We start from the raw sequence: 21,487 nt of genomic DNA on the forward strand, positions 1-21,487 counted from the left end.
AAACAGAGCTTGGATGGCGTGTACAGGGACAGCTGCCCATGCACGACACCACAGTTCATCAAGAATAGTGACTGGCGTATTGTGACGAGGCAGTTGCTCGGCCACCATTGACCAGACGTTATCAATTGGTGAGAGATCTGGAGAATGTGCTGGCCAGGGCAGCAGTCGAACATTTTCTGTATCCAGAAAGACCCGTACAGGCCATGCAACATACGTTCGTGCATTATCCTGCTGAAATGTAGGGTTTCGCAGGGATCGAATGAAGGGTAGAGCCACGGGTCGTAACACATCTGAAATGTAACGTCCACTGTTCAAAGTACCGTCAGTGCGAACAAGAGGTGACCGAGACGTGTAACCACTGGCACCCCATACCATCACACCGGGTGATACGCCAGTATGGTGATGACGAATACACGCTTCCAATGTGCGTTCACCGCGATGTCACCAACACGGATGCGACCGTCATCATGCTGTAAAGAGAACCTGGATTCATCCGAAAAAATGACGTTTTGCCATTCGTGCACCCAGGATCGTTGTTGAGTACACCATCGCAGGCGCTTCTGCCTGTAATGCAGCGTCGTCGAACTGTTCGTGCAGATGGTTGTTTGTCTTGCAAACGTCCCAATCTGTTGATTCACGGATCGGGATGTCGCTGCACGATCCGTTACACCCATGTGGATAAGATGCCTGTCATCTCGACTGCTAGTGATACGAGACCGTTGAAATCCAGCACGGCGTTCCGTATTACCCTCCTGAACCCACAGATTCCATATTCTGCTAACAGTCATTGGATGTCGACGAATGCGAGCAGCAATGTCGCGATTCGATAAACCGCAATCGCGTTACGCTACAATCCGACCTTTATCAAAGTCGGAAACGTGATGGTGCGCATTTCTCCCCCTTGAACAGGGCATCACAACAACGATTGACCAGGCAACGCTGGTCAACTGCCATTTGTGTATGAGAAATCGGTTGGAAACTTTCCTCGTGTCAGCACATTGTAGGTGTCGCCACCGGTGCCAACCCTGTGTGAATGCTCCGGAAAGCTAATCATTTGCGTATGGCAGCTTCTTCTTCCTGTCGGTTAAATTTCGCGTCTGTAGCACGTCATCTTTGTGGTGTAGCAATTTTAATAGCCAGTAGTGTAGTAAACACAACAGATACGCAGAACAGACATTAGTCATCAATAACATCCTTCACTATTTACAACAGTCTGCGAAATCTGGAGTAACTTTTCGACTCCCCAACTGTAAAAATCACGTGGTTTTGAGGCGAAGAATTCATTGAACCACTTTCGGAGCCAATTTTCATCGGGAAAGGAAGTTCCTGGGAGGTTCTTCGATATCGAGCGGAGAAGATGAAAATCTGAGGGTGCAAGGTCAGGTGAATAAGGAGGAGTCGGTATAAATTCCCAACTCCTGTAAAGTGTCTGGCAGAGTGCGGGCGTGGATTATCGTGGGGTAGCACCACTCCGCCCAGCCTTCCCGATCGTCGTTCTAGGATTGAGTCTGCAGTTGTTGACAAGTCAGCAGTGATTGTTACACTTCGAGGATGCAATTACTGGTGCACCACACTGTCACTGTTCCACCAGATGCATAACATTATCTTTTGTGGATACGCACAGGTCTTTGTATGGGGAGTTACTGCTTTGTTTGTGCTCAGCCATTACTTTCTTTTCCTTCTGTTAACATAAAGATACCATTTATCGTCACCAGTAACGATACGAAATGGGTATGGTTGGTGCTGTTCACGAGTCAGTTGATAACGAGTAAGCAGAGATCCACATATGGCCACCTGCTGTTTTTTGTGATTTTTATTGTGTCTCACTGTTTAGAGGCACTAAACGCGTCGGTGTTTTCAGCTCGTTACTAAATGCAAATAAGTAGGAGGCCGAGTTGATAGAAGCTGAAGGAGTCCAGGTTGCAATAATATGCGGTACGGCACACTGTTAGAGAGAAGGATTATTATTCAGAAACACATAGTACAATGAAATTACTTATCTTCAGTAGTTTTTAGGACTCCAGTTGCGGCTATGAACTGTCAATCTCGTAACATGGAATGAACTAATACAACGTATTCTCAGGGACTAAGCCTGATGGGCCTTCCTCAGAGAATGAATGCAAACATTACAGTACTGGCTGAGGGCCGGTTATGAAAGTGCGTCTGCCTAGGTTGAAATCTAGCTAAGAAGTGAACGAGCCACACTCCAGTTCCGTCGAGCTGCACAGCCTGCTAGACTGCGCTGTGCTCGGCAGACGACGGGCTGCCAACCTTTTGTTACCGCGGCGTTGTAGAAGTATCTGTGGCAATGATGCTACAATTTTGACTTAAAGCATGCGGTATCCATGCACCCGATTTTTGAACCTTCCTCATTGTATTCATATGTCGCACAATGATGGAATAATCACAGTTCGTCAGATTTGTCAGCTGTCACTGTGTGTAATTGTGGATTAATGTGTTTAAACGATCTTCATCAAACCCCAAAGATCTTCCTGAACACGGAGAGTCATTAATGTCAAAACGATTCTCATTAAAAAGAGAAAACCATTCTACCGCCGTCCTCTGGCCAATCGAGTTATCCTCATACACAGTGCAAATGCCTCCGCTGCTTTCACCCCTCTATTAAACTCAAAGAGAATACGTCCGAAATGTTCCGATTTCTTCACTTGACACTTCATTTTCTATGTCAAAATGACAAAATGACAATACGCAGCCTCAACTAAGAACGGTGAGCTACAAATAAAAAATGACAACTATAATTCAACCCGTAGCAACCGGAATACCAACATGTAAAACAAAATCGCTACAAACTTATGCCCCGACCTAGTACATTAAAATAGACATTAGGAAAAATAAAATGATTGTGTAATAATTCCAAGTCAAAAAAAGGCAGGTGGCTGCAAAGTGTATTAGCGAACGGTCATTTCATAAGTCTTTGTTACAAAACACTGAAATGAATTACTTACTGAAGAATGGAAAAACTGGTAGAAGTAAGAATCGGTGCAAATCAGTTTGGATTGCGGATGAGTACATGAACATGCGGGACATCATAAAAGATAGGTTAAAGAAAGGCAAACCTACGTTTGTAGTAAATTAGCCTAGCACCCTCTACTACGCACCCGTACACTCCATCACCTGAAGGGATTCTTTTGTTTGTCTTTCTTTAATCGAATTTTTATGTTGTTCGGAAACTGCAGCATGTTCTCAACTTTTCACGTTGATTAAGGCCGTAGAAACCTAGTCTTGTATTTCTGACCAAAAAGCGATTCTAATGGTCGGAGTCTTAAGTCTTAGGTAATCCTAACTTTTGAGTTGTTGTTGTGGTCTTTCCTTAGAAAATTTCATCCACTAACACATATTACTTTATTTCTAACGAAGAGGTCAAGTACCATTTTTGGTGATATAGCTTTAAAAAATGTTTTAATACAACTAAATATTTTCATAAAAGTTTTCGTGGCCTACTTCACGCCATTAGGGGTTGAATGGCCAGAAAACTGCTACCAGTTTTTCTGAATTTCTAATAAAGAAGCCAAATACAAATTTTCAGAGATTTAGTTTCAAAAATGCTTTCGTAATGAAATATCATACAAAGTTTCTTCCCCTATTTCACTCCCCCCCCCCCCCCTTCCCCCTCTCTTAGACATGTGGTCTACGGGTAGACTCTTTAATTAGTAATGAAACATCCGCGATCCCGGGTTGAAAACCCGCCACTGCTTAAATTTCGATTAATAATCGTCACTGACGGTCAAAGACTTCCGGCATAAGAAGCCACCCCCATTCTGCCAACGGCCTTGTGAAAGAGGGCGGAGGAGCGGACAGAGGTTCAGCGCACTCTCTTGTTCTTGGGATGGCAAACTGACCCTAAAGGTGGAAGAATCAGAAATTATCAATGACATGAGGATGAGAAGGCAATGGAAACCACTGTATTAAAGACGCATAAGGTGCATCCACGGGACATGTGGCCTGTAATTGAAAAAGTGTCATAATGATCTCGCCAATAGCAAAAGATTCCGGAATAATCCCCCATCCTCCGAGAGTCGGGGCTTGGAATGTCAGAAGCTCGAACTTGGCAAGGAAACTAGAAAATCTGAAGGGGGAAATCCAAAAGTTAAATCTAGATATAGTAGGGGTCAGTGGCGTGAAATCGAAAGAAGACAAGGATTTCTGGTCAGATAAGTGTTGGGTAATATCAACAGCAGCAGAGAATGGTATAACTGGAGTAGGATTCGTTATGAATAGCGAAGTAGAGCAGAGGGTGTGCTACTGTGAACAGTTCAGTGATAGGGTTGTACTTATTAGAATCGGCAGCAAGCCAACACCGACAACGGTAGTCCATGTATATGTGCAGACCTCAGAAGACCAGATAGACCAGACCAGATAGAGAAAGTGCATGAGGATATTGAAAGAGTAATACAGTACGTAAAGGTCGACGAAAATCTAACAGTCATGGGGGACAGGAATGCAGCTGTAGGGAAAGGAGTAGATAAAAAGGTAATAGGAGAATATGGACTTGGGACAAGGACTGAGAGAGGAGAAAAACTAATTGAGTTCTGTAATAAATTTCGTCTAATAATTGCGAATACTCTGTTCAAGAATTACAAGAGGAGGAGATATACTTGGAAAACGCCGGGTGATATGGGAAGATTTCAGTTAGATTACATCATGGTCAGACAGAGATTCCGAAATCAGACATTTGATTGTAAGGCGTACCCACGAGCAGATATAGACCCAAATCATAATGTAGTAGTGATGAAGAATAGGCTGAAGTTTAAGAGGTTAGTCAGGAAGAATCAATAGGCAAAGAAGTGGGATGCGAAAGTACTAAGGAATGACGATGTACGCTTGGAGTTCTCTAAGGCCATACGTACAGCAATAAGGAATAATACGGAATAAGGAATAATAATAGGCAGTACAGTTGAAGAGGAATGGACATTTCTAAAAAGGACAATCACAGAATTTGGAAAAAAAACCATAGGTAACTTCAAAGAAACCTGGGTAATAGAGGAAATACTTCAGTTGATCGATGAAAGAAGGACCTACAAAAATGTCCAGGGAAATTCAGGAATAAAGAAACACATGTCGCTGAAAAATGATGTAAATAGGAAGTGCAGGGAAGTTAAGACGAAATGGCTGCATAAAAAATGAAAAGAAATCGAAAAAGAAATGATTGTCGGAAGGATTGACTCAGCATATGGGAAAGTCAAGACAACATTCAGTTAAATTATAAACAAGGGTGGTAACATTAAGAGTGCAACGGGAATTCTGGCGTTAAATGCGGAGCAGAGAGCGGATAGTTTGAAAGAGTACACTGAAGGCCTCTATGCAGCGGAAAATTTGTCAGATGTGATGGAAGAAGAAACAGGAGTCGATTTAGAAGAGATAGGGGATCCAGTATAAGAATTTAAGGGAGCTCTGGAGAACTTAAGATCAAATAATGCAGAAGCGAGAGATAACATTCCATCAGAAGTTCTAAAACCACTAGGGAAGTGGCAACAAACCGACTACTCACGTTGATGTGGAGAACGTATGAATCTGGCGACATACCATTGACTTTCGGAAAAATGTCATCTACACAATTCCGAAGAATGCAAGAGCCGACAAGTGCGAGAATTATCTCACAATCAGCTTAACAGCTTATGCATCGAAGTTGTCGACAAGAATTATACACAGAAGAATAGAAAACAAACTGAGGATCTTTTAAATGACGATTAGTTTGGCTTTAGAAAGGCAAAGGCCTCGGAGAGGCAATTCTGATAATGGAAGGAAGACTAAAGAAAAATCAAGACACGTTCATAGGATCAGTCGACCTGGAAAAAGCCTTCGACAATGCAAAATGGAGCAAGATGTTCGAAATTCTGAGAAAAATAGTGGTAAGCTACAGGGAGAGATGGGTAACATACAATATGTACAAGAACCAAGAGGGAAGGGAGGTAGACATTCGCCCCTACTGTTCAATCTACACATCGAAGAAACAATGATGGAAAAAAAAGAAAGGTTCACGAGTGGAATTAAAATTCAAGGTGAAAGGATGTCAATGATACGATTCGCTGATGACATTGCTATTCTGAGTGAAAATGAAGAAGAATTATATGATCTGCTGATTGGAATGAACAGTCCAATGAGTAGAGAATATGGATTGAGAGTAAACCGAAGAAAGACGAAAGTAATGAGACGTAGCGAGAACTGCGAGAAACTTAATATCAGGATTGATGGTCACGAAGTAGATGAAGTTAAGGATTTCTACTGCCTAGGTAGCAAAATAACCAACGACGGACGGAGAAGGAAGGACATCAAAAGCAGACTAGCACTGTCAAAAAGAGCATTCCTGGCCAAGGGAGGTCTGCTAGTATCAAACATAGGCATTTCTGAGAATGTATGTTTGGAGCTCAGCATGGTACGGTAGTGAAACATGGACTGTGGAAAAACCGGAACAGAAGAGAATCAAAGCATTTGAGGTTCGGTGCTACAGACGAGTGTTTAAAATTAGGTGGACTGATAAGATAAGGAATGAGAAGGTTCTGCGCAGAACCGGAGAGGAAAGGAATATGTGGAAAACACTGATAAGGGGAAGAGACAGGATGATAGAACATTTGTTAAGACATGAGGGAATGACTTTCATGGTACTAGAGGGAGCTGTAGAGAACAAAAACTGTAGAGGAAGACAGAGATTGGAACACATCCAGCAAATAATTAAGGACCTAGGTTGCGAGTGCTTCTATGAGATGAAGAGGTTGCCACAGGAGAGGAATTAGTGGCAGCCTGCTTTAAACAAGTCAGAAGACTGATGACTCAAAAAAAAAGTGTGTTGAACTCCCAAAAAGTCACTGAAATACGTTTTTTTAAAATTTTTAATTGTAAAATTCAAAGACCAGTTTTCATAGATGTAGCTTTAAAATGGTTTAAAAATTATTTGTTTTTCAACAAAACTTTCATCCACTATTTTAGCCCGCTAGAGACAGAATTTCCAAAACTGCTGCACTCATTTTTTATTTTTCACCATAAACCACATAAAAATTTTTGTAGTTCTGGGTTCAAAATTGCCTTAATAGTGACATATTTTCAAAAAATCTTTCGTCCCCTACGTCACTCGCTTAGAGGTGGTGTTTCGAAACATTCCTTACTAAACGACGCATACCTTATGAGATCAACACTGTCTCCAAATTTCAAGTTTCTATCCTCAGTGGTCTGGGCTGGACGGTGGTGAGTCAACCAACCAGTTAGTCAGGACATTTCCTTTTCTATGTAGATTTAGACAATGCTTTTGACAATGTTGGTTGGAATACAATGCTTGAAATTCTGAAAGTAGCGGGGATAATATACATGTTCGAAAGTTTATCTACAGCTTGTACAGAAACGGGACTGTTGTTACAAGAGTCGGAGGAAGTAGTAGAGATATGGGCAACCTGGCCCTCTTAACACTTAAACGCAGTACTAAACTGTGCAATATATTTCCATGACTTTGTCACCTCTTATTCATGACATCATAATCATGACTCACAAGCCACGCCTGTTTTCGTTAAGATGTCACGTTGAAGGGAAATTAAAAAAAAAAAAAACTGATGAAACAGGTTATTAGTAGGTATCCGCCATGTTCCATCTACGTGGCTGTAGTGGGAATCATGAACAACAGAGATCGACTTTAGCCTTGTTCTGCACACCTACGTGACGCATTCTTCGGCAGCCAGTGAGCGTACTGTAGTGTTCTGAGCCCTCTGATATGAATGTCGTAGCCAATGTGAACATTAAAAGTCAATGTAGGGAGTAATTTAGGTGATTCTTATTCCATTTGTTGCGAGTTGTCATCATTTTTGGTGGTGGTAAGAAACAAATTCTACAAAAACAAATAAGAGAAATAATTTGGAGGAAACATGCTTTCATCAGGCATAAACTACGTGTATGCACGTATTGCTATTGCGGCCTGGAAGAGCAAAATTTTATTCGCCGTCTTTCGCTCGAGCTGTGCAAACCACTACCGTTCATGAAATGGACTACAGTAGCTTTATTTCTTTTTATACAGCGTGGTCAGAAAATGTCTCAAACGATCGTAGAGATGTTGCAGGGTACTGAAAAAATATCGATACGTTGCGACGTTTCCGAGTTGTTTAGGATTGAAATCAACCAATATTGGCTACGTGCGCTCATTTTCTAGCGGCCTACCAGGGGCTTTGTTGCCCAACGGGTGCTTTACTTGGTCACCTGAAACTTGAATTTCCGTGCGCGACTACCTGATCGGCAACTTTAATGTTAAATAACTCGGAAACTGCATAACATATAGGATTTTTTTCTAAACATTTATGCTACGGACGCAGGTTTAAATCCTGCCTCGAGCATGGATGTGTGTGATGTCCTTAGTTAGGTTTAATTAGTTCTCAGTTCTAGGCGACTGATGACCTCAGAAGTTAAGTCGCACAGTGCTCAGAGCCATCTAGACATTCATGTCTCAGTACAACCTGCCCTGCAACTCCCTATGGGCGTTCCAGACATTTTCTGACCTTCCTGTATATGTAATCTTCATCTGAACTGCATAAAACAGCACCATGCTCAAAAAAATATCACCAATGCTACAGTACTTCCATCATGCGAGCTTTCCACTTTGCGACTTGAAGCTGTAACTTGTAAAAAGTAGGGAATCTAAAGTCATCCCTGAATTCCGGAAGTAAGACCATGTTGTTAACCTGGAATATTACTTATTCAGCCGCCACTAACATGTGGAACAGACGCTGTCGAGGTACCGCCACTAACATGTGGAACCGTCGTGCCCTCTGTCCATTCTGGCCTTGGACAAGAGGCTGCCTCTTTTTGCCAGCTCAGCCGTACCCAAGTACATCTACTCCGCCTTCGCTGCCGTTCTTTTTGTGATAACCACGCTCCTTAGACACGCTTTGTGTGCAAAGAAATGCAGTTCTCCAGTTGTTTCAACTTTCGTGCCGATTACAATGATGTCAGCAACAAGAGCGTGATCTCGTCAGAATGAGGAGTCAACATCAAAATATTTCTTTGTACAATATGTTATAGAGAGAGGGAAATAAATCGAACAACAATACTCTAGACATAAATTTTAGTACAAAAAATTACTTTTCTCTCATGGTTCAACAAGAACGTCCATTCTGCTCGTTGGCGTAAGTCGGATATCTCACAACTGACAGTCATGCTGCCACTGACCCAACGACTTTACATTCAACGTAGCAGTCACTATTTCGGATTTCTCATCTCACATTTCAGCTGGGGCGTAGGAAGTGAGGGACAGCCATTGTCCTCAGTACGAGGTGCATTCAAGTTCTAAGGCCTCCGATTTTTTTTTCTCCAGACTGGAAAGAGATAGAAACATGCGCATTGTTTTAAAATGAGGCCGCGTTCATTGTCAATACGTCCCAGAGATGGCAGCACCGTACGACAGATGGAATTTTACCGCCAGCGGCGAGAATGAGAACTGTTTTAAATACTTAAAATAGCGACGTTTTCCTTACTTGAACAGCGTGCAATCATTCGTTTTCTGAATTTGCGTGGTGTGAAACCAATTGAAATTCATCGACAGTTGAAGGAGACATGTGGTGATGGAGTTATGGATGTGTCAAAAGTGCGTTCGTGGGTGCGACAGTTTAATGAAGGCAGAACATCGTGTGACAACAAACCGAAACAACCTCGGGCTCGCACAAGCTGGTCTGACGACATGATCGAGAAAGTGGAGAGAATTGTTTTGGGGAATCGCCGAATGACTGTTGAACAGATCGCCTCCAGAGTTGGCATTTCTGTGGGTTCTGTGCACACAATCCTGCATGACGACCTGAAAATGCGAAAAGTGTCATCCAGGTGGGTGCCACGAATGCTGACGGACGACCACACGGCTGCCCGTGTGGCATGTTGCCAAGCAATGTTGACGTGCAACGACAGCATTAATGGGACTTTCTTTTCATCGGTTGTGACAATGGATGAGACGTGGATGCCATTTTTCAATCCAGAAACAAAGCGCCAGTCAGCTCAATGGAAGCACATAGATTCACCGCCACCAAAAAAATTTCGGGTAACCGCCAGTGCTGAAAAAATGATGGTGTTCATGTTCTGGGACAGCGAGGGCGTAATCCTTACCCATTGCTTTCCAAAGGGCACTACGGTAACAGGTGCATCCTACGAAAATGTTTTGAAGAACAAATTCCTTCCTGCACTGCAACAACAACGTCCGGGAAGGGCTGCGCGTGTGCTGTTTCACCAAGACAACGCACCCGCACATCGAGCTAACGTTACGCAACAGTTTCTTCGTGATAACAACTTTGAAGTCATTCCTCATGCCCCCTACTCACCTGACCTGGCTCCTAGTGACTTTTGGCTTTTTCCAACAATGAAAGACACTCTCCGTGGCCGCACATTCACCAGCCGTGCTGCTATTGCCTCAGTGATTTTCCAGTGGTCAAAACAGACTCGTAAAGAAGCCTTCGCCGCTTCCATGGAATCATGGCGTCAGCGCTGTGAAAAATGTGTACGTCTGCAGGGCGATTACGTCGAGAAGTAACGCCAGTTTCATCGATTTCGGGTGAGTAGTTAATTAGAAAAAAGAATCGGAGGCCTTAGTACTTGAATGCACCTCGTATTATGCATGGCCTGTTGTGGCAACAAGTCCGTAGTCTACGTCACTTTCTCCAAACGCTAGAAAGACACGCAACTCATGTAGTATAACTGAGCGAAAAGCAGTCAGTGCCATCTCTAATGACACCGAAGCTGAAATCGTTATAGGTACCGTAAGCTGGATGAAGCCAGAGACAAATTCTGCCGAAATTTTTACGAAGGTACAGACGGTGTTTAGAAAGGATAGATTGCATGCAACCGGTGGTGGCGTGTTTTTCGCTGTTAGTAGTAGTTTATCCTGTAGTGAAGTAGAAGTGGATATTTCCTGTGAATTATTATGAGTGGAGGTTACACTCAACAACCGAGCTAGGTTAATAATTGGCTCCTTTTACCGACCTCCCGACTCAGTAGCATTAGTGGCAGAACAACTGAGAGAAAATTTGGAATACATTTCACATAAATTTTCTCAGCATGTTATAGTCTTAGATGGAGATTTCAATTTACCAGATATAGACTGGGACACTCAGATGTTTAGGACGAGTGGTAGGGACAGAGCATCGAGTGACATTATACTGAGTGCACTTTCCGAAAATTACCTCGAGCAGTTGAACAGAGAACCAACTCGTGCAGATAACATCTTGGACCTACTGATAACAAACAGACCCGAACTTTTCGACTCTGTAAGCGCAGAAGAGGGAATCAGTGATCATAAGATGGTTGAAGCATCCCTGAATATGGAAGTAAATAGGAATACAAAAAAAGGGAGGAAGGTTTATCTGTTTAAGAAGAGTAATAGAAAGCAGATTTCAGACTACCTAACAGATCAAAACGAAAATTTCTGTTCCGAGACTGACAATGTTGAGTGTTTATGGAAAAAGTTCAAGGCAATCGTAAAATGTGTTTTAGACAGGTACGTGCCGAGTAGAACTATGAGGGACGGGAAAAACCCACCGTCGTTCAATAACAAAATTAGGAAACTCCTGCGAAAGAAAAGAGAGCTTCACTGCAAGTTTAAACGCAGCCAAAACCTCTTAGACAAACAGAAGCTAAACGATGTCAAAGTTAGCGTACGGAGGGCTATGCGTGAAGCGTTCAGTGAATTCGAAAGTAAAATTCTATGTACCAACTTAACAGAAAATCCTAGGAAGTTCTGGTCTTACGTTAAATCAGTAAGTGGCTCGAAACAGCATATCCAGACACTCTGGGATGAAGATGGCATTGAAACAGAGGATGACACGCGTAAAGCTGAAATACTAAACACCTTTTTCCAAAGCTGTTTCACAGAGGAAGACCGCACTGTAGTTCCTTCTCTAAATCCTCGCACAAACGAAAAAATGGCTGACATCGAAATAAGTGTCCAAGGAATAGAAAAGCAATTGAAATCACTCAACAGAGGGAAGTACACTGGACATGACGGGATACCAATTCGATTCTACACAGAGTACGCGAAAGAACTTGCCCCCCTTCTAACAGTCGTGTACCGCAAGTCTCTAGAGGAACGGAAGGTTCCAAATGATTGGAAAAGAGCACAGGTAGTCCCATTCTTCAAGAAGGGTCGTCGAGCAGATGCGAAAAACTATAGACCTATATCTCTGACATCGACCTGTTGTAAAATTTTAGAACATGTTTTTTTGCTCGCGTATCATGTCATTTCTGGAAACCCAGAATCTACCCTGTAGGAATCAACATGGATTCCGGAAACAGCGATCGTGTGAGACCCAACTCGCTTTATTTGTTCATGAGACCCAGAAAATGTTAGATACAGGCTCCCAGGTAGATGCCATTTTCCTTGACTTCCGGAAGGCGTTCGATACAGTTCCGCACTGTCGCCTGGTAAAAAAAGTATGAGCCTACGGAATATCAGACCAGCTGTGTGGCTGGATTGAAGAGTTTTTAGCAAACAGAATACAGAATGTTGTTCTCAATGGAGAGACGTTTACAGACGTTAAAGTAACCCCTGGCGTGCCAGAGGGGAGTGTTATGGGACCATTGCTTTTCACAATATCTATAAATGACCTAGTAGATAGTGTCGGAAGTTCCATGCAGCTTTTCGCTGATGATGCTGTAGTATACAGAGAAGTTGCAGCATTAGAAAATTGCAACGAAATGCCGGAAGATTTGCAGCGGATAGGCACTTGGTGCAGGGAGTGGCAACTGACCTTTAACATAGACAAATGTAATGTATTGCGAATACATGGAAAGAAGGATCCTTTATTGTACGATTATATGATAGCGGAACAAACACTGGTAGCAGTTACTTCTGTAAAATATCTGGCTGTATGTGTGCGGAACGATTTGAAGTGGAATGATCATATAAAATTAATTGTTGGTAAGGCGGGTGCCAGGTTGAGATTCATTGGGTGAGTCGCTAGAAAATGTAGTCCATCAACAAAGGAGGTGGCTTACAGAACACTCGTTCGACCTATACTTGAGTATTGCTCATCAGTGTGGGATCCGTACCAGGTCGGCTTGACAGAGGAGATAGAGAAGATCCAAAGAAGAACGGCGCGTTTCGTCACAGGGTTATTTGGTAACCGTGATAGCGTTGCGGAGATGTTTAGCAAACTCAAGTGGCAGACTCTGCAAGAGAGGCGCTCAGCATCGTGGTGTAACTTGCTGTCCAGGTTTCGAGAGGGTGCGTTTCTGGATGAGATATCGAATATATTGCTTCCCCCTACTTATACCTCCCGAGGTGATCACGAATGTAAAATTAGAGAGATTCGAGCGCGCACGGAGGCTTTCCGGCAGTCGTTCTTCCCGCGAACCATACACGACTGGAACAGGAAAGGGAGGTAATGACAGAGGCACGTAAAGTGCCCTCCGCCACACACCGTTGGGTAGCTTGCGGAGTATAAATGTAGATGTAGAACAACTGAGATAATACAGTATTGCAAGTGATTTCCACCAACCATTTTGCTGAAGCTGTATCCATCTCACTGTTGAGTGTTGTCCACTGTAGAATGAAATACCCATAAGCAATTACACTTCGAAAACCACCCAACATCCGAAAAGTAAATTCCTTCGTAACAAATCGAGTTTGTGGCGCAGAACCCTTGGCAGTCAAAGAGGAACGAGTGCATCCCACAGTCTGCATTCAACTGTGGATTGACAAGAGAGGCTAGTCGCAACTGAAATACAACTTTCAGATGCGTCCATGACCGAGAAATTTGGAGAAGAACGTTAGCTGCATACTTTTCGGCAATCAAAGAGGGTATTGTATGTGTTTCTGGAAAAATGAATTCAGAGCAATGAGCTATTTCATACTACCAAACCATCAAACGCCCTTCGTAAGCATGAGGAAGTTTCCTTATCTTGAGTGAGATGTTCGACAGTTTCCAGTACTGCAGACTATCAATCAGTTGTGGCTATCAAGGCTTATTACATGCTCTAAAGATCCAAGATAGCCAGGCTTCTAGCCAGGCTTCCGATCACATGATTATGATGTCACTTCCGGCACTCCTGATTCATCGAGAAGTCTTCCTTCAATATGCAGACGATTATCACATGGCAGAGGGTAAGTATTATCAATTTGTATCGCAATCGATATGGAATCGTTATGAGCGATAGCTGGTTGACCCAATGATTTGTTGTTACGATATACGAAGTGAGTAACAGAGTCATCAACGAAAATTTTTTCTCTTGCATTCAGTAAGTAGCTCATCTTTTTCTTTTTCTTCTTCTTCTTCTTCTTCCTGTTCCCTCACCACAGTGTGGAATGAGAGTTCACAGAAAATGATGTTAATATTTATAGAACTGTGTATCCTTGCAACGATAGTATTTGTCGATTGTGAAGAGTTAACACATTTTTCACTTTCCTATTGTTCTTCTTTGTATTTGCTTTTCCTTTTTTTCAGACATAACATGCTGCACATTAGTTTCCTTAAGTGTAGTCAAATAGCTACTTTTTCACCATCGAAATCCACAAGATTTCAGTTTTGATCGGTAACTGATATTATTAATTTTGAAACGTACCTCTCCAAACTGGCATGTAAGTAAGCGAATTTGGTGGTTGCTCAATCTTATATCTAGATGGTACTGCAAAAAAGAACTGATGTAACTTGTATGTAGGTGCAGCACTGTGGATTTAAACTCCAGAAATGTTACAGTAAATGCGTAGGAAATTAACATTCTGAATATTACTGCTGTTAATGCTCTTTTTAAGATTTCTTTTCAATTGCGCTTCTCTCAAAACCTAAATCTGACCTTATAATGTTATTCTACTTAAAATCAACGTATGTACTGCTCCCCATCTATCATCGTTTGAGAGTTTTGTTGTAACTGGTGTTCAATTTGACAACGATTTTTTATTTTTTTCTCTGAATCATATTTAGTCCTTCTTGATGCAGTACGACTTAATCTCCCTCAGCAAGGGAGAAATAATGCCATGCAGTTAATACGTTCCACGTTTTAAAGTAATTCTGCCCAAAATTTCCTCATCATCTACCTGATTATAAAAGTAGAACTTACCGTTTCTCGATGTAATTTTCGGTATGGAATTGTAGGTAAGTAAGTTGAGTAGACAATTTCTTACATGCGATGAGACGAATTTAGCATGGGATAAAAGACAGCAGCTATAAACCAGGCCAAACATTAGACGATGTTCGGTGGCATGCATTGTGATACTGCCGGTCTGCGCTAAAATACTTGCTAATGTATCTAGGGTTCAGAAACTTTAAACAAAGGTAGTCACACCTCTCGCTTTTAGGTGATTGAATCTTATGGGTGGCCGAGCAATTCTAGGCGCTTCTGTCTGGAACCGCGCTGTTGCTACGGTCGCAGGTTCGAATCCTGCCTCGGGCATGGATATGTGTGCTGTCCTTAGGTTAGTTAGGTTTAAGTAGTTCTAAGTCTAGGGGGCTGGGGACCTCAGATGGTAAGCCCCATAGTGCTTAGAGCCATTTGAATCATATTGTAGTTGTACTTTATTGTACAGTTTTTTTTTTTAAATACGTCACTATTCTCAGAATTACTCTGCCTGAAAAGGCCTCGGCTGGCCCAATTTTACTGATCGACCGCCGCGTCATCGACCGCCAATAGATGTCACTGGATGCGTATATGTAGGGGAATTTGGTCAGCACACCGCTCTCCCAGCCGTTGTCAGTTTTCGCGACCGGAGCCGCTGCTTCTCAATTGGCCTCAGGAAGGCCGAGTGCACCCTGCTGGCCAACAGCGCTCGGCAGACCTGGATGGTCACCCATCCAGTGCTAGCCACGCCCGACAGCGCTTACGTTCAGTGATCTGACGGGAATGGGTGTTACTATTGTGGCAACGCTATTGGTCACAATACGTTACTAGAACTATCGATGTAGTACGCAACATTATCCTTCTTCTTGTAAGATAGGCAATGTGAACCCGGTTCACTACTCATTCAAAAGTTAATAATCGCACTATCATATCTTATAGAAGTTTCGGCAAAGGGTGAAATTTCCAGTATTTTAGCCTAATATTGTAAGTAATTTTTAGTAATTTCTCTCGTTGCAAGATTGTTTAAGGAGAAAATTTTTTTCGTCAGATACAGACCAGGTCCAGTTTTCTTATACGGTACTAAACACAGCACTTTCCCTCTATGATGTGCTATTGCTTCCATTGTATGTTATGTCTTTGCATCTCATTTAGCTGTTGCAAGCGGGTTTTGCCTGTTAATAGCCTTAGCCATCCCCCCACACCACCAGATAATCCCCCACGTACAGATGATCCACAAATGTTGGAACGAGATTTACTACTCCACCTATTATTGGGATGGGCATTATACGTTCTCTGTCGAGCGATTTGGCTCTTGGAGCAACCTAAAAAGCAATTTTACGAGAAGTTTCAGACCTGCTATGAGATTACTACCAGATTTCTATATTTGAGACTAGTATCAACCGGTTTCAGTTTTTTGTTCATTACATTCTCTGCATTATCTTAAACATAGTCTTTTTTTTCTCCGTCTTTTTCACATCTATATCAATTTCAACCTTTGCTTTCTTCTTCTTTCATTCCACCCACTTTGGGGTACTCTGGATCAATCATTTTTTTGTACGTTGTTCTTTTCTTAGGGCCCAGTATTTCTTCATTCTTTCTGGTCTTCTTTTCCTCTCTTCTTCCGAGATGAAGGGTTTGGACTTTTGTGTAGATTTGTCTTGGAACCCTATGTTTTATTCTTTAGTAATTAATTTAGCTGTTCGATCAATAGTTGAATTTTCTGAACTTTTTAATTCTACTAGGTCTTTCTCAGTTTCTTTAAACCAGTTGGGTTTCGTTTTGCGGTTACGGAAAAAGTCAAAGATTTGTGTGGTTAATCTGTTGGAATTCTTCTGAGAATGTGACCATAAAAATTTATCCTTTTTCGCACAGTGTCTGAAAGTTTTTCAATTTTCTTCTAGAGAGTTTCATTTTTGATGTATGTAGTCTTATTGTCTTGAAATTTTGGTTTTATGATTTTTCTTAAAATTTTCCTTTCCTTTAGCTCCAGTTTTTCCATTTAGCCTTTGAAATTCATGTTTAGTGTATCTGCTGCATACAGTGCTTCTGGCTTAATCACTGTCTTGTAATGTGTAATTTTGGACCACCATAAAAGGGATTTTTTGTTCCACGTATTTTTTGTTAGATGGAAGGCCAATTCAAGTTTATTTTTTCTGGATTCCGTTGCTTTGCTTTCCCCAGCATTCCAACTAATCCATTCTCAGAGTTATTTGAATTCTTTTACTATTTCAATCTTTTGTTCTTGAACTTTGAGGTATTTACATGATTGCTTGATGTTTGTCATTATCTTAGTTTCTTCAAAGGAGATGTGAAGACCTATTTTAGCTGCTTGTTTCTTTAGTTCAAGGATTTGCTCCCGTGGTTCTTCCATTGTTTCCGCAAACAGGGCTATATGATCTGCAAAAAGCAATGGAATTTACTTTAAGATTCTTCTTTTTGCAACCCAGTCTTATACCACTCTTAATATTTGTTTTCCATTCTCTGACTACTTTCTCAAGCGCACAATTGAACAGCAACGGTGAGAGCCCATCGCCCTGTCGCACTCCCGTTTTTATTTCATAGGGTTCCGATAATTCGCCCCTAAATGTAGCTTTCGCAAATGTATTTGTAAGGGTCGCTTTTATAATATTAGTTTTCTCATCCAAACCCATTTCTTCCAGGACTGATAATAGAAGTTCTCTATCAATCGAATCATATGTTTTTTCGAAATCAATGGATGAGATTACGTATGCCTTTTCCGTTGATTTTTGGTATGCCATGATAGTTTTGAGGTTTAATATTTGTTCCGAACATGATCTACCCTTTCTAAAACCTCCCTGGTATTCCCCGATTTCCGGGTCCAATTGCGGTTCTGCCATGTTCAAAAGGACTTTAGAAAGAATCTTGTATGTTATGTCCAGCAGTGATATTCCTCTGTAATGTTGTGGTCTGTCTTCAAACCTTTCTTGTGGATGGGGTGGATGAGAGCTGTTCTCCATTCTATGGGGATCTTCTACTTTCCATATTTTATTGAAAACACACTGAAGGGATGTAATTGCATTTTTGTCAGCTTTTTTCCATAGTTCGGCCACTATTTGGTTTTCTCCGTACGCTTTGGTGTTTTTAAGTTCTGAAATGACCTTCTGTAGTTCTTCAGTCGTCGATGGTTCCGAATCCGGCTTCTCGCGGTTATTTGGGACGAATTCAAATTTTTCAAGGATGGGTTCACAATTCAAGAGTTTCTCAAAGTAGCCTGCTAGTATTTTGCAGTTTTCCACGTTACTGTGAGCGATGGTCCCATTTACATCTCGAAATTGGAGGGTGGGTGCTTTGTATCTTGATAAGCTTTGTTTGAAAATTCTGTAAAAGTTTCTTGTGTTGTTTTTAGTAAATTCTTCATCAATTTGGAGGAGAGTTTTGTTTTCATGTATCTTCTTAATCCTTTTTATATTTTTATTTAGCAGTTTTATAACTATAATGAAATTCAGTCTGCTTTCCTCTGTTTTCTGTGAATGCCAGTTTTGCCATGCTTTTTTCTTGTTCCAATGAGGTCATCACATTCCAGGGGCCACCAGGCATGTTTTTTTACTTTTTATGTTCGTTGCTATCCGTCCGGCTGTTGTAATGAGGCTTTCCTTGGTATCCTCCCTACTTTGTGTCTGAATGATTTCTCTTGCTTTTGTGAATTCATCTCATTTTAATGTCTTTTCCGTGCTGTACTTCCGACCCCATACTTTGTTTCATGCTGCTTTTCCTATCTGGGATGACTTTGAACTTAATGTTAGAAAGGTAGTGGTCTGAATCCAAGTTTGCACCCCTGAGTACCCTACCATTCATGATTTCTTTGCGAGAAATCTTCTTGATTGCCACATGATCAAGTTGAAATTCCCCAAGGCTAGGATTTGGGGATATCCATGTCTTTCGTCGTCGTGGTAGTTTCTTGAAAGCTGTGGATTTAAGAATTAAATTGTGTGCTTGGCAAAGTTCCATTAGCCTCACACCACTTCTGTTCATTCTCTTGTTTTGCTTACACTGCACAAGCCGCAATTTTTTTCTGAGCTTAGCAGCTCCTGCCTTCACTCGTTCAGTGATTTATCAGCCAGACACTCATCGATTCGATAGCTGTCTGACGAACCACGTGGGCGCTGGTTGTACAAGTGATGTCACGTTCCTTGGATGTTGCATCTAATGGATTACCTCCAATATCACCTCTATTTGGTCGTTCCACCAACTTTCATCCTGGTCTGCATTTTGAATTGCCGTATATATATATATATATATATATATATATATATATATATATGTGTGTGTGTGTGTGTGTGTGTGTGTGTGTGTATGTGTATGTATGAAGATTGCGACAGATGAAGAAGACGCTCGTGAAAGAAAATTATGGCAGAGATAGGAGGTCGACTAGGGGCATCAAATTTTAGCAAATGAACAGGAAAAATACATGATAATGTATATGGTTTCAGATTTGAACCGCTATCAGGACCGTGGCAGATAATTCACAGTAAGTGTCGATAAAGGTGATTTAATAATTCGCAGTGTAAGATACTCAGGAACGAGAGGATTATATAACATATTGTTTGAAGTTAAGCCGCCTGAAAAGCGTTTCACAACGGGGTTATCAGTACACACAAACAAAACTATCTATCCTACAAATCACTGAATTCCAAAAGAGGCCAAGCAGTAAATTTAATCATAGCTTTTAGTTCGCATTAGATGCAAGTGGCGAGTCATTATTGAGGGAAGTCGACATCCAAATCAGCATGGGACAGAACAAAAATGCACTTGACGTTCATGACTAGAAGACAGTCTCCAATGAATGTCAGAACATTTCCACTGGAATAATCTGAATTAGTTGGTGGAGCCATTAGTTTTCTTGCTAACTTCGAAAATAGTGGGAAATGATTAGTGATAATCAAACAACATTTATGGAAGAGGAGCTTGGGGAAAAGTGGCATCGATTACTGCTTCAAAATTACGATAACTGTCGAAAATAATAAAATGAAAGACTCGATTTCAAAATGGAAAGTTGCTTAAGAGAAAATGCCATCAGTTAAAAGAAATCCACAAAAGATGCATTTCGCAGCAAATTCGAAATATTTGGAAACATCGCACATAATTATTGCGTGTAATTTTACGTATCGAACAGCATATATTGGATCTTGGGAACAGATGAAAAGGGATCGTATTCGATTTCAGAGGAGAACTGAATATATTGACAGAGTTATAGCGCCAATTTTACAAGTTCGCCATTAGGATGAACGTGTCAAGGTGTGGTAGGCGAAGCTGTTGCAAGTGCATATCTGATCACAAGAACTGGGGACAGTAGCCACGACGACCGCTGTGGCCGAGCGATTCTAGGCATTTCAGTCCGGAACCGCGCTGCTGCTACAGTTGCAGGTTCGAGCCCTGCCTCGGGCATAGATGTGTGATGTCCTTAGGTTAGTTAGATTTAAGTAGTTCTAAGTTCTAGGGGACTGATGACCTCAGATGTTAAGTCCCATAGTGCTCAGAGCCATTTGAACAATTGTTGACAGCAGCCACTCGCAACTGCCTCTTGTTTTAACACCGGAGGAGTTACAGCTCAGCGTACCATGATGATTTAGGTAGCGGTAGTTAATTTTCATCGCAAAATTGTAGTTATTACCTTGAAGCCAATCAATGGAAGCATTTTCGTTTCTTGTACAGCTTAGAGGTGAACAGGTGTCATGAGCATTTGAGATTGTGTTACCGATTCTTCGAATGCTACACATCTTGAGGGCATACCTCAGTCGAGTTTGTTTCCCGTTCCTTTAATGTATAAGTCTCGGAAGCGAATCGTAAATAGACTTAAGTCCACATTTTCATGGTTTTGAGTTATCGGTACAGAAGTGTTCAGATGTCCAAGCCGCATTGTTTAATACCAAAGTGACTTTATTCCACAAATTCTACACAACATTTCCAGTTACAGAATATTCGTGTTTACCAGAAAAACAGCCTTAGTCCAGGGCTTAAGTTGTTTTACTTGTCAGGTGATGTTAATTATTAAGAGATTCATTTATAGCTTTAAGTTGGTAAAAAGTCTATTATATTTTTAATGAAGTATGCTTGTGATACATAAGCTGAAAAAGAGGTCTAATTTCAGTTCTTTACGTACAGATGTTGTAAAAAACGAAGAAATGGGTAGGTGCAGCAGAGCTCCTAGTTCACAAACTTCGCATCAAAAAGTTCTACAAAACGCTGGAAAATGCAACCAACTTGTTGCACTGGGAGAGAGTATTTTCGTATACCAGTTCGGGACAGTATTATTATCGTCAGCTGACTGTCCCAGTTCGTTCTGTGCATGATATGAAAACTAAGACAGTATTCTGTATCTACCACACTGATTAAGATGCCGTTTTCCCCTCCTTCAAAACCTTTGTTTCATCTAGCGTTACGGAACTCTGGTCGTTTCGTGACAGTTGTGCAGCCCAGAAGAACCACAACATTCTCAACAGGT

The 21,487-nt window shown here is 41.5% G+C and overlaps 1 protein-coding gene across 1 annotated transcript in view; it reads left to right on the forward strand.

Moving 5' to 3' along the window:
• The window catches only part of LOC124612839 (peptidoglycan recognition protein 4-like), a 99,072-nt gene that overhangs the window by 699 nt on the left and 76,886 nt on the right, over positions 1 to 21,487 (forward strand). The gene's annotated exons all lie outside the window — the stretch shown is intronic.

Source organism: Schistocerca americana, chromosome 4, assembly GCF_021461395.2.
Source record: "Schistocerca americana isolate TAMUIC-IGC-003095 chromosome 4, iqSchAmer2.1, whole genome shotgun sequence".
Taxonomy (NCBI): domain Eukaryota; kingdom Metazoa; phylum Arthropoda; class Insecta; order Orthoptera; family Acrididae; genus Schistocerca; species Schistocerca americana.